The sequence below is a fragment of the Lissotriton helveticus genome, chromosome 6, assembly GCF_964261635.1.
Source record: "Lissotriton helveticus chromosome 6, aLisHel1.1, whole genome shotgun sequence".
Taxonomy (NCBI): Eukaryota; Metazoa; Chordata; class Amphibia; order Caudata; family Salamandridae; genus Lissotriton; species Lissotriton helveticus.
Window position 1 is genome coordinate 1,506,099,398 of NC_136067.1, and position 13,944 is coordinate 1,506,113,341.

The following is a 13,944-nucleotide window of genomic DNA, read 5'->3' on the forward strand; positions in this document are numbered from 1 at the left end:
TGAACTCCAAAATGTTCCACATTTGACATTTAACTCCATTTCTAATCACACAACCTCTTTCCTAGCATTAACTTTCAGTCTGCCTCTAACCAAAGCTGAACCCTTACCAGAACTGGTACCCTAACCCAAACCATGACCCTAAATGTGACCCTAACTTACCATGAACCCAATTCTTGCACACGTCTTCAGCACAACCCAAACATAAAAGTAAGCCTCGTCCTAACTATAGCCTTAACACTATAACTAACTCTCACTCTAAATATAAACCAAGCCATTACCACACTCTAACTCAAACCATGAACCCAAACCTCTACATCGGGCCAACCCAAATATAAACCCAATCCTAAACTAACCCTTTCCATTACCATCTCTCAATTATCAATCCTTACCCTATACCCAATCCTATCCCTTACTCTAGTCCTGATAATTATGCTAACCAGAACTCTCTCTACCCTAACCCTAACCTGATCCCTTACCCTTGCCATGAACCTTATCACCATTCACTTACTCAAACGAAAACCTCTTAAACCTCATGCAAAACCTAAGCCTTACCCAAACACTACCCTTAGCATTATATTTAATCCTACAACTGTGTGTAATTCTTATACCCTCACTAAATTACATCATAATCACGTTTTAATGAACTTTCTCTATAAATGTTTAAAACATCTAGAATTATACATTATCATAACGTTCTTTATTTTATTATTCAATACTGTCTCTATGAAATTTCTTTCTTTTGGGTTTGTGGTTATTATCATTTTTGATAGTTATGCTGGTTTCACTTTCACAGAAAGATGTAAATTCTTGAATATTTTCTGAAGCAATTAAAAACTGATTTTAATAGTTAGTGTAATATACAAATCTTTTCTCATTCACATACAGGAGATGATTTGCATAGTTCCAGAACGGCATACCCATAGTTTGCATTGTTGCCATTTTTCCTGTGACTATACCCGCATGTTAGTTCATATCATGTTTGTTAGTCAGGTGCAGATAACTCACAAGCATTTAATACACAATTGCACGCTTTTATTAGTATTTTTCTTCTCAAATCTGGTGCACTGGTAACTCACAGGTGTTTTCTATGCGAGCACATTACTCCAATAGCTTTTTCATGTGAGTAACTCAATGAAAAATTGCAATACCCTACTTCACGTGGCTTCTGTAGTTCTCACAGAATTACATTTTCCATTCAAGGGAAAAGGTATGAAACTTAGCACAACTCGATTTCGAAAAATCATCGAATAGAATTCTTATCTGTTTAATTCATTAGATTGAAACTCCTCAGGAACAGATACACACCTACTGCTTGTATACCAGTCCAACTGACCTTGAGCCAGTGTGATTTTATGATCCAGGGCTACTGCACATTTATCATGCCTTGCTCATGTCCTAAGAGGAGGTCCTTATGATCAGATGCTGCCCATATACTGAGCACTATGTGGCATTTTCATGATATTTGTAATTCAGTGCAGTGCAGCAAGTCACCTTGCTGCGCTGCATTGCGTAACAGGGAAAGAGTTGGAATGCATCATATTTAAAAGAATACAGTGCATTCCTACCTTTTCTCCAGTGCTGGTGCTTTTTTGATTGCCTAGCGGCAACGCAAGCGCCCTTAAACCATGGTGCAAGGGTGCCTGTGTTGCATGCATGATTGTTTTTGTACAGGAAGGAGCACCTTCCTGCGCAAACACTCTTGAGAGGCGAATATTTTTTCTTGTTACACCTCTCCTGGGAAGGCGCATCTTTGTGGCACATTCCCAGGTTTACCTGTTCTGGTAAATCTTGGAATGTGTCAAAAACCATGGGAGTTGCATGGGAACGCTCATGCGACACTCATTGGAATAACTTCCTAGCGCAGATTAATGCAATAGAGCAATTTGTGCTGCTTTGCTTTACTCAAGATTTATGAAGCCTGTCAGGCCCACGCCAAGTGGCCCTGGGTGGCTTTATCAATCTCCTTTTTCATTTGCATTGTGCAAGCACAACACAACTGGGATCTTAAATATGGCCCTATGTTTCGTACTTCTGTTGCTGTTGTGTTAGGTACAGCCCATGTCACAGGATTTTGCTCATGTAGCAGTTCTTACCATATAGAAGCTAATGCCACCCATGTGCATCTGGTGCAATGAACGAGCCATAGTATTGCCTTTGTGTCATTATATTGATCCCAAAAACGAAGTGTCCTGAATCTGGGCCATGTCGGTTCACAGAGAATCCTGTATCAAAATGCCGCCGCTACACAATTGATAGAGAAGACTAGCTCTTCATCCAATAAGCTGGACCCTACCCTTCCTTCTCCTGCAAACAGCTCTACATGTGGGAGGCTCCACAATTGAGCATCGTGCATTTTTTACCTTTGTAAGCTGACTTAAGATAACTTAAATTGGCATTGAGCCTAGTCTGCTGTTATACCTGTCATACTTACAGTGGTCTTCCTCCAACTTTTTGCCTGCTTCTTTCCACTTTTTGATGTATATTTTTGCTTGTGTTAGGTCTCTGAGCACTTTACGACTGTTAATTAGTGCTAAAGTGCATGTGCTTCTCCCTAAACACAGGAAGGGTGGGTGTGACAGAGGACTCATCTGCATTCATTTACACTCTGATAGACTTCTTGGGCAGGAAGGGGAGAGGGAGCTTACGCTTACATCTGAATAAGCTGTGTACTGTCCCCACACCAAGGACTGATTACCTCCCACAGATAGCCCGGCAGACAGGGTTTGGGAGAAAGGGGACCTGTGCACTTCAAGGAGCTGCTTTGAAGTCACCCCCACTGCAAAGGCACATTTGTACTGGGGCTCTCGTTCTACCAAGGTAATACACTACTGGGCCTGTGAAAAACTCTTCCAGGACAAAGGATTGCTGTGCTACAAGGGTTGCCACTCTGCTTGACTGACTGTTTCAAAGAACTACTTCACTGCTGTGCTGAGCTGACCGTGCTGCCTGTTGATCTCTGCCCTGCTGAAGACAAGGACTGGACCCATCAAACTTGAACCAAGAGTGACTCCAAAAGTTTGCTGGCTTGCTTCCTATTTTTTAAAGTCTCAGGGTAATAAAAGACTTCTTGCAAATCTGCTGGTATTGCTAGACTATGTCATCTGTGAGTCCAACCCTTACCAGAGGTGTCACTCAGAGATGGCATTTTGTAGATTTTCCTACATCTACACTGATGTAGCAGCAACTTTGCGCCAGTCAGAACCGATGCTTCACCCTTTGGTGCGATGAACGAGGCTATACAGCTGGACTGGTCTGCTCGGCTCGACGATAACACACTGCCTACAACATACAAAGGTTTCGTCGGCGAAGCTCCATCGATCGGCGCCAAACTCGCCTCCATCCATGGATCGACAACGACGCAGCACCTCCTCAACTGTATGCCTTGAGTCTTCGACTTCAACAATTTGCTCCATCCAAGGTACTATGCTAGGGGGACCTGTCTGAGGCCTGTTGCCAGCCTGCCCTCCATTGCAGTCCGCCTGAACTTTGGATTTACCCCAGTCTAGCACAACCTCAAGCACCCTTTCAGTGCTATTGACTTCTAAGCACTATGTTTTGTGTAATCTTTACAAATTCGTAATCCTGGTTCTACTTATTGGATTTTTGTCATTTTGGTATTGGTTTACTGAGATAAATATTCTCAATGTGTCTAAACCTGTGTGGAATCTTTTTGAGGTGTTTTCATTCTGTTTATGTGTGTGTGTGCGTGTGTGTGTTGCACCGATACTTTACACATTGCCTCTTAAGTTTAGCCTGCCTGCTCTGTGCCAAGCTACCAGAGGGTGAGCACAGGTTAATTTAAAATGTGTATCTAGCTTACCCTGACTAGGATTGTGGTATCTACACGGACAGGGTGCATACCTCTGCCATCTAGAGACCCAATATCTAACACTGGCATATGACTGGCACAGGTTTATTTTCCCTGGACACTGCCTAGTACACATTTTCTTTGCTAATTTGCATTTTCCAGCCCTCCCTTTGACATCAGTGAGGCACATATTGGCCTCTCCAATGTGAAGGTTTTGGTGATTTTGAGATATGTTCCAGACAGTTTTCCTGACTCCAAGCATTTTCCTTTATGTTATCGCTCCATAACTTTCTGCTTTGCATCCTTGGCTAACCCAGGCTTATAGGTTTATTTTTCTGGGGCCTTTTTAATCTCCACCATCCTGATGGTGACCGTTTATTTGTATTAGGTCAAAACATTGTCAGCGTTCACACCAAGAGACATTTTCTGTGTGTTCTCCGTTATTTCCTGTCATCTGAACAACACTGGATACAGCCCAACAAAGATTTTTTGTGGCGAGTTAGAGACTTTCTGATAATTTGCTACTAACACCATGGAATACATTGTGTGTGTGATGTGTGAGCACTAAGAACATTTTTTGCACATTCTTTCATGTGCAGTTCTATGGTCCATTGTTTATGTATTATCACTTTTTACATTTTGCATACCTCACATGTTGTTGTTTTATTGGAATTCCTTATCTATTCATTAGTAGCATTTACTTTATTATTACATTGATTATTCTATTGAGTAACTACGCCAGGTTTTTTTCTGAAAGCAATGTAGCTATGTATGTTGATTACCCAGCACAGGCTCCTGCCTTAATCCTTGGGTACATCCTTGTATTTGGAAAACTAAGGCTGTGACTGTGACAACTAACGTGATTGTCATATGACAACTGGGGTGATTTCTATGTTCTAGGTTGTGCACATGCAACAAGGTACTCTTTATGTGCCAGGGTATGGTTTACATAATTTTATGTGGTTACCCATGTGCAGACACAGCCTATGTGCTAGTGTTCCTGAGGGATGATCATGTAGTTTCCTCTGCCCCTTTGTCAAATGCTGTCCCTGAAGCAATGTTTGACATGGAAGCACCTGTCACATGCCAGTTGCTGTTAACATGCCTACCAAGTTCTTCAATGCTCCTAGTCACACGCCATATTTCAAATATCTATTAATTTGTTGATTTATTTATCTTTGGAATGGCCTGATAACTGCAAAGTGGTACCAGGCTACTCTCTTCATTTTTTCTGCCCACTTTTTTTGAAACATTTTAAAACTTTTATATTACTGTTCTATCATGGCCGCCTACACTCCTAGAATGCTAAATTAGAAATAGGGCTCCCGGTTTTATGATCTTTATTTTTTTTACATTTTCATCTGTATTCATCCATATTTTTTGGGGGATAATTTTTTCTGTATGTATCCATTTTTATTTTGTGTTGTCTGTATAAACGTATCTGCAATGGGTGTTTATTTAACTGATAAACTTATACTCGCATTCGAATGTTTAAAAGGGTTTAGCCATGGGGGGCGTGGCTTGGCGCCGTGGAGGATGGCGGCGCTGGCGTGAGGCTCCGGCGAGGCACCGGGAGACCTTCTTCTTTTAGCACGCAGTTCCTGTGCTAAGTTCCTTGTACTGTCGTCGGATTCCCTCCGGTATGCGGCGGCACTACTGAGAAGTCCTTTCCGACGTCGGAGGAGGTGATAACAGCCGCTTTCCTCACAGAGCCGCTCCGGTGTCACAGGCGCCATTCCGCGGGTCTCCTCACGGAGCTGTCCTTCGGCGGAGACGTGAGTGGCTCGCCTGCCCGCTGCGAGCGTGTATGCTGTGATGTCCTTGGTCTACCTTTCCAAACCTCACGAGGTAAACGCTTGCTGTTTACTTTAACTGGCGCTCCATACCGGCAGTCTACTACTTCTCCACACAGCGCGGCCGCCATTTTGCGCGCTTTGGAGTTTCTCTACCTGCCTCAGCAGTATGTCTCCCTCACTTTAATACTGCCTCAAGGCTTGTTTTATTGATGTTTGGATGCCTGGCACATCGATTTTTTTTGCCTCATTTGCAGTATTCATTCAAGCAGGGATGGTAGATTACTTACTCTCCCCACTGGATACTTTCTTTACTTGAGACATATTCAGCATTGCTGTTTCCTCATCTCAGACCTATTTCAACGATGCAGATATTCCTTACTTGCCTGCTTCTACTTTTGGAACTGACATGATGATACATTTTTAATATATGTTTTGCAAGTTGGACATTTTCTTCATTCCTGGTGTTCTTCATATATAATTAAATGTTTCATGATTTTCAGTATAGGTTTTCATTTTTGCCCGTGATGCAACTCACTGAGTGTTCCCGTCCTCAAATGATGCATGTTCCCTGTTTGCAGTATTTTGTTCATTGCCTTATCTCATTAATACTTGTGTAGCCTATCTGTCATTGCTCCCTCTTTCCTTCCCTTAGGCTTCATTCCCCATACCTGAGGTGGTTATCTAATGCATTCACAGAGTTGTGACTAGTGTTTTTGCTAACTGCCACCGAGTGTTTGCCATTCTTCGTTAGAGCTCCTCCCCATGGGAAAACAACAACATATGTCTCGCTTTTCTTCTAAGGCGCCTACCAAAGTGGCTTTTGTTAAGAACTCTAAAGTTTTTACGGCTTTGTCCCAATTGGAAGATTCCCTTCCACCCTCGGACTCGGAGACACTCATGGAATCGCCCTCTCCTACCTCTTCAGGGAAAGTCACTGTCAAACGGCTAAAAAAGCATCCTCCGTCCCCACCTAAATCATCGTCACCTGTATCCATGGAACTCTTATTGGAGGAAATCCGCTCTTTTCGTCCTTTCCTTGAGGAAATTGGGACCTTACGCCCCTTCATGGAAGAAACTAACACCAAACTCCAAGTTTTGACAGACAATTGGTCTCAAATTGAAACGAGAGTCTCTACGGTGGAGCAATCTGTCGCATCTTTTCAAGAATCTCAAACTAAAGTCACACATTTGTCCTCACAGGTGGGAGCTCTTCAGAAGCAGGTGGAGGAGTTGGAAAATAGAGGCAGGCGTAATAACCTCCGCATTTATGGCCTGGCGGAAAATCTTGAAGGGTCCGACCCGCCTGCCTTCTTCAAGTCTTTTCTTCCCAAACTGCTACGCTTACCACAGGATACCTCTCTCAACATTCAACGGGCGCATCGTCTAGGTCGTCTACCTACATCCCTCTCCCTGTCACAAAGGCCAAGAGGGGTCATCATCTATTTCTTGGAGTACACAGACCTCCTGAAAGTTCTAGCAGCTGCCAAGGCTATTCCCAAATTGTCTTGGCTGGATTCTCCATTGTTTTTCGCCCAGGATTATGCTAAAGCAACTGCTGCTCGTAGGAAAGCTTTCCTCAGCATGAGAGAGGCACTCCGTGCCATGGGTGCCCGATATGGCCTGTATCATCCATGTCTGTTTAAGGTCACCTACAATAATAAAACCACCACCTATGAGGATCCTGTGAGATTGCAGAGCTTCATTAATGCACACCGTACCTCTACCATGGATACCTCCGGTCCTTCCTCCTCTTCTCCTGGTTGACTCTTTGCACCATATGCTTGTTTTCAGATTCCAGCTCTCTTATTGATATGCTGTTGTTCGCCTTATGTTTTTGGCTGATTTTCTGGTTATGCTGGCGAAGTTCTTGTTCTCCTCATATGTTTAGATACCGTGTTTTTTCACTTTTTGAAATTTTCTGGTCACTTGTCTATTTTCTTCCCTTTTCCTAATGTCATGTATTTTATTTAATTTCGTTTCCTTCTCCTCATTTTTTGCTACTGTTCTTTATATTATTGTCTCAGTTATACCTCGTCTTTCTTCCCGCAGGAACCCCTCACCGTACGATGTCATCTCCCTGGTTCCTTGCCCGGTTGCCCTCGATTGTGTTGCCTCTCCCACCTGGCTCCTTCCCCCCTCAACCTCGTCTCGTACCTCCCCTTAGTAGGTATGTTATTTTCATGTTTTTTGTACCTTCCTTGGTTTTTGTTCCTCTTCACTTCCCCTTCCTTTACCACTGACTTCATGCTTAGCTTTACAATGATGATTTCTTTCTCCTCAGGTTCTATTACGCCTTTTCTTCCTTTCTTTCCTCTTTCTTTCTTGCTCTTGTCTTCTTTCCTTTGTACTCCTTTTCTGATCTTTACTCATTACTCGTTACTCGTTGATCTCTCTCCTCTTTATAATCTTTTTCTTCATGTATCTTTTTCCCATCTTCCACAGTTTCCTTTCTTCTTTTTTCATCTCTTTTTCCTTGTTCTTTCCTTTATTTATGCCTTCTTTTCTTCTATTACTCATTACTTCTCTGAATCATTGATTAAAAAATGTATGGCTTTTCTGTACATACTATGTCCCTAAATTTGGTTTCATGGAATGTTAAGGGTATTAACTCCCCAATTAAACGTCAACGCATTTTATCTCACTTAGCTAAACTGAATGTTGACATTGCGTTTCTTCAAGAAACTCACCTTTCAGACCTAGAATCTGGCAAACTCAAAAGAGGTTGGGTGGGTGATGTCTTTTTCTCACAGGGTGATGGGAAACGTAATGGTGTTGCCATTTTATGTCGTAGGTCACTTCCTCTAACGGTTATATCTCAAGAATCGGATACTAATGGCAGATGGATTCATGTCAGACTATCACTTAGAGGTGTTCCAATCTCTCTCCTTAATGTCTATGGCCCCACGGCCGGTGAACCCCTTTTTTGGGCTGATCTTTCTCCCCGCATCACCCAATTCATAGATGATAATTTCATCCTTGCGGGAGATTGTAATCACCCTTTTGATCCATTTTTGGACAGGAAGTCCGATGCCAATTATATTCCTACGAAATCGCACAAATTGTTCACCCAAGCTATTTCGCAACATAAGCTTGTGGACTCCTGGCGTTTATGTAACCCGACCTTGCAAGAATTCACTTTTTACTCCCCCCATCATCGGTCCCAATCACGGCTTGATTACATTTTTGTCTCCCACGCACTTACTCAAACTCTCCATGCAGCAGAAATTGGCCCGATTTTACTTTCTGACCATGCCCCTGTACTGGTCAGTCTCGAAGTTTTACCCAAAATTGATGGTCCTAAACGATGGCGTTTCAACAATGCCCTTCTTTTAGATCCCAACTTTTCTGCTTCTTTTTCCGCATTTTTTGATGAGTTTTTCCTCTTTAATGATATCCCACCTATTTCGAAACATACCCTCTGGGATACTTTTAAAGCAGCTGCTCGTGATTTTATTATTACTTTTGTTGCTAAAAAACGTAAATCTGCACGCCAATTCACCAAAACCCTTCTTTCTGACATTAAAAGATTGGAACACGCCTACTTCACTTCTCATTCCTCAGATAGTCTGACATCTCTGATTGCTGCCAAACTTAAATTTAATGAACAGTCAACTGAAGATGCCTCTCTGTACTTGCTTAAATCTAGTGCCAAGTTTTATGGTGGTAGGAACAAGGCCGGGAAGATTCTTGCAAATTACTTAAAGATCAAACAAACTAAAGTCAATATTGAATCAATTTATGATGATACTGCCCAGTTACAACATAAAGATGCTGACATTCTTGCTACCTTCTCACATTTTTATGAATCCTTATACACTTCAGATACACCCACTTCTCCTCAGTCTCTTACACACTTTTTCTCTACCATTCAGACCCCCCCTTCCTTCCCTCTTGACTTGTCCTCCTTGGAATCCGATGCCTCGCAGCCAGAATTACTTGCTGCTCTTCATCGTTTAAAGCTGAACAAAGCCCCCGGCCCTGACGGGTTCACTGTTGAGTTTTATCTTCACTTCTCGAAGCTTCTTATTCCAAAACTCCATTCCCTTATATCTTCTTTTACTGAGTTAGGCACTTCTTCTGGTACTTTTTCGGACGCCCATATTTGTCTAATTCCCAAACCTGGAAAAGATGTCCAATATTGCAAAAATTACAGACCTATTTCACTAGTTAATATAGATTACAAAATCTTCGCTAAAATGTTGGCAATGAGATTAGATCATCTGCTCCCTGACCTGCTTGGAGATGAACAATCAGGCTTTGTTAAAGGCCGTTATATTACAGATAACACGAGGCTCCTATTTAACATCTTAACAAAATCTTCTCATCTCCAATCTCCCCTCGCAGCCATAGCCTTAGATGCTGAAAAGGCATTCGACAGAGTCGAATGGTCATACCTTTTTCACACCCTTAATTGGTTTGGTTTTGGTCCTAAATTTATCTCCCTAATCTCCTTGTTATACTCCCATCCCCGGGCTGCAGTTTTCGCTAATGGCCAACTTTCTCCTTATTTTGATCTCGGTAGAGGTGTCCGTCAAGGCTGTCCCCTCTCACCCTTCCTATTCAACCTGGCCCTCGAACCTTTTTTATCCAAACTCCGTCAAAACCCTAATATTACTGGTTTTAGTACTACAGAGCTCTCTGTCAAACTAGCTGCTTACGCGGACGACATTTTATTATTTATCTCCAATCCTATTGTTTCCATCCCTGCCTTTTTAACGGAAGTTCAACATTATTCCTCAGTCTCTGGTTATAAACTTAATAACGATAAATGCGAAATTTTACCTTTAACAAAGTTTACTTTCAAGAATGATTTCATTGCCTCCAACTTCACCTGGAGTCCTTCCAATATTAAATACCTAGGTTTACATATTACCTCCTCACTTCGTGACACTGTTTCCCTCTGTTTAACCAAGTGCGTCCAGAAAATATCTGATCTCACAGCTAGGTGGCATCCCCTTTACTTGTCCTGGTGGGGGCGTCTTGATACAATCAAGATGATGATCTCCCCTATTATTCTTTACACCTTATCCAATATTCCTGTCCCCATTCCAGCTAAATTCCTCAAAAAAATAAATTCAATTTTATCTTCTTTTCTTTGGCATAAAAGTAAACCTAGAATGTCTTTAGCTAGACTCAGCCGTCCTACATCCGAGGGTGGGGTCAACTTTCCAAATTTCTCCGCTTATCACAAGGCCTTTTTGTTACGTCAGTCTTCCCTCTGGTTACAAGACCCTGACTCTCCATGCCCTTTATGGACAAAAGTGGAGCGCCTTTTTCTCTCACCTTTTTCTTTTGCTGAATGCATTTCCTTTTCCCGCAAGCCTGCCTCACTTTTTACCCCTATTCATAAGTTCACCCTCAAACTCCTCCTTTCCTCTCACCCTCCGGCCCCTACTTGCATTGCTGACTTCCTCTCCTCTACTATATGGCATAATAAGTACCTTCTGATCCGAGGTAAACCCATTCTATGGAAGTCTTGGAGGTCCAAAGGACTACTTTGGGTTTCCCAATTGTTTTCACAGTCCACCTTCCTACCCTTTTCCACTCTTCGTCTCACCTTTCACTTACCCCTCACTTGTCTCCCCCAATATCTTCTCCTTAAGGCGTCAGTCATGGCCGTGTATGTTACACTTCCTGATACTCCTCCTCCTACACCCACTCCAGACCCTATTGCTCACCTTCACTCCACTTTACTCACTCTTCCAAAAGCTTCTGTTCTTTATAAACAGCTTCATGTCCACACTATTCCCAGACTTAAGAGCAAAGTTGAGGAGCAGTGGGAGACTGATCTTTCCGTTTCTTGGCCAACTTCCCTGTGGGATAGGATCTGGTTAAAGATCCGTAAATCCTCCAGGGCTGCTTCCTTAACGCAATCTCTATTCTTCATTTATAACCGTTTATTACACACTCCTTCCACCCTTCACAAACGTTTTCCCAACACGCCAGACACCTGTTGGTCATGTACCTCCCCAAATGCTACCTTATTTCACATGTTGTTCCTTTGCAAGGATGTTCATGCCTTCTGGTTACAAATATGGGCGCAAATCAATGTCATTTTTTCCACTAACACTCCGTTTTCAACTGCTCATGTTTTCCTGGGTAGCCTTTCTCCTTGCTGGGCCTGTACTGACCTTAATGTTAAAATTGTTGACCTATTATTAGCGGTTGCTTTTCAACAGATCACGATCAATTGGAAATCTACGTCCAGTATTACTTTTAAAGCTTGGTGGTATAATGTACTTCACAACCATAGACTCGATACTGCTTTTGTTTTTCCTCCACAGCTGGCAACTAAACGTGCTGACTTATGGCTTCCTATTACATTGTATTTAGATACATGTGCACTCCGTTCTTTTCGACCTCGACCTGCGCAGCAGGAAGTACCTAAACCCCCTTGATACCCTTCACATTACTTTCTGTATAACCATTCTATTTTACTGCATAGCCATATTTGCATTCTATTACATTACCTATTTATTATGTCCTTTCTTTTCTGTGCTTTCTCCAAAATGATTCACTTCTATATTTTGTATGATGTATTGATTTTGTTGAATTGCATTGCTCTCCTTTTTCTTAATTCATCATTGTAAGTTTTTATTTCCCTCTCCCCCACTCCCTTCTTATTATTTCTCCACCATAGCTCCCTTATTAGTACTGTTCCTGATTTGTATTATCACCATGCTTTTCTTTAATAAACTTGATTTTGAACTGAAAAAAGGGTTTAGCCATATACAGTGGAATTGTGTTATCTGGAAACACATTGTAGAGTAGCATAAATAACTGTTGAGTCTCTGTTGAGGCGGAGACTACTCAGTTCAGTTCAGAAAATCTTTATTCAATGATTAAAAAACATCATAAAAGCACATATATACACTTTAAAAAATACAATTAAATACAATATCTGAACTCCGTCTAAAAAACCCCCGCTACAGTTAAAAGGTAGAAACAAATTTTATCTTACTCAATCTCAGCTGTGGGTCCACCTCTCCAACAGCCTGATGAATCTGTATGTCCACCCACCTAGTTTAGATGGGCGGACATACAGGTCAGTTTTTAAGTTTCAAGAGGTTGTTTATTGCAGAAAACTAATTGAACATGAATACTTCGTACACTAAAACTTTAAGTATTACATATGTAAAATATCAATATTACATATTCTATTTGAAAACGATAAACAAAATACATTAAGAAATGTAAAGATCTGGTTCTTGGAGGTATTAATGTAATAAGGAATGAGAAATGTGTGTATGTGTCTTGTAAAGCGCACTGCTGCCCTGAGGCATCGTGGCGCTGTAGACCGCTGTGGAACCCGTCCTTGCTATCCCTGTGAGATGGTCCCTACTGGGTATCTCCAAGATGAAACCAGGCGTCCCCGGCGAATGTGGGGGGCCGTTGTAGAGATGAGGCAAGCTAATGCCCAGAGTTGCCGAGTGTGATCCCTGGTTAGAGTAGGCACCAAGGCAAGAATTATCGAGTACGCTGACGCTGATCCACGACCCTGCCGGGAATTGAATCCTGGTCCCAGGCCGTTCTCTGCTTCCGGGTCTGCCGCCTCTAACCAGTGAGCCACACCACTCCAAGAATAGCTTAATATACTAAGAATAGGCAAACATATATAAATTACAAAAATAATATATTAAACAATGCCATTGGTAACACAAGGGAAGTCAGGGAGGCTTAGAAACTTCTTGCAGTAAGGGGATGGGAGAAAAGGATTTTTTTGCACTATTATCTAAATACAGGTCAGTTTTAACTGCCAGGAAAACTGGGCATGGAAAACTGCAAAATGCCTCACTTCCATGAGAGAAAACTACCATAGCGATGGAACATTGTTTTTTTTCCAAAAATAAATTGCAACTTTGCCCTACGACCCCGACATCTTTGATAGAGCCGTATTGCAAAGTTACAATACATTGCAGGAACTGCCTTGGTGGCTGTCAATGGTTGAAATGTCCACCGGCCCGACTGACATTTCAAAATTTGGCAGTCACGATCTTCAGTAGGGCAATGTGCTCAGTTGCCTGGTTAAGGGACGGCCTGACCAACAAATATTAATTCGGGTCCTTTACCTTCATGTAGCACAACACCTGAAATGGCGAGAAAATATGTGGCCCTGTCAAAAGCCAGGCTACATCTGAAGGGGTTGCACTGGACTATGAAGTAGGCTTGTTATATTCTTAGCACAATTATTTAACAGCTCTTGCCAGATGGCCATCTGGCCCTTCTGGGCAGAGCTGTCAGCTGGCTTCGGGCATCATAAGCGAATCTGACCCTCGTTGAGTTAATGTTGGCTGACTGCTTAAGATTAGCCTCTGCAGTATTCTAATTTCCTTTCTTAAC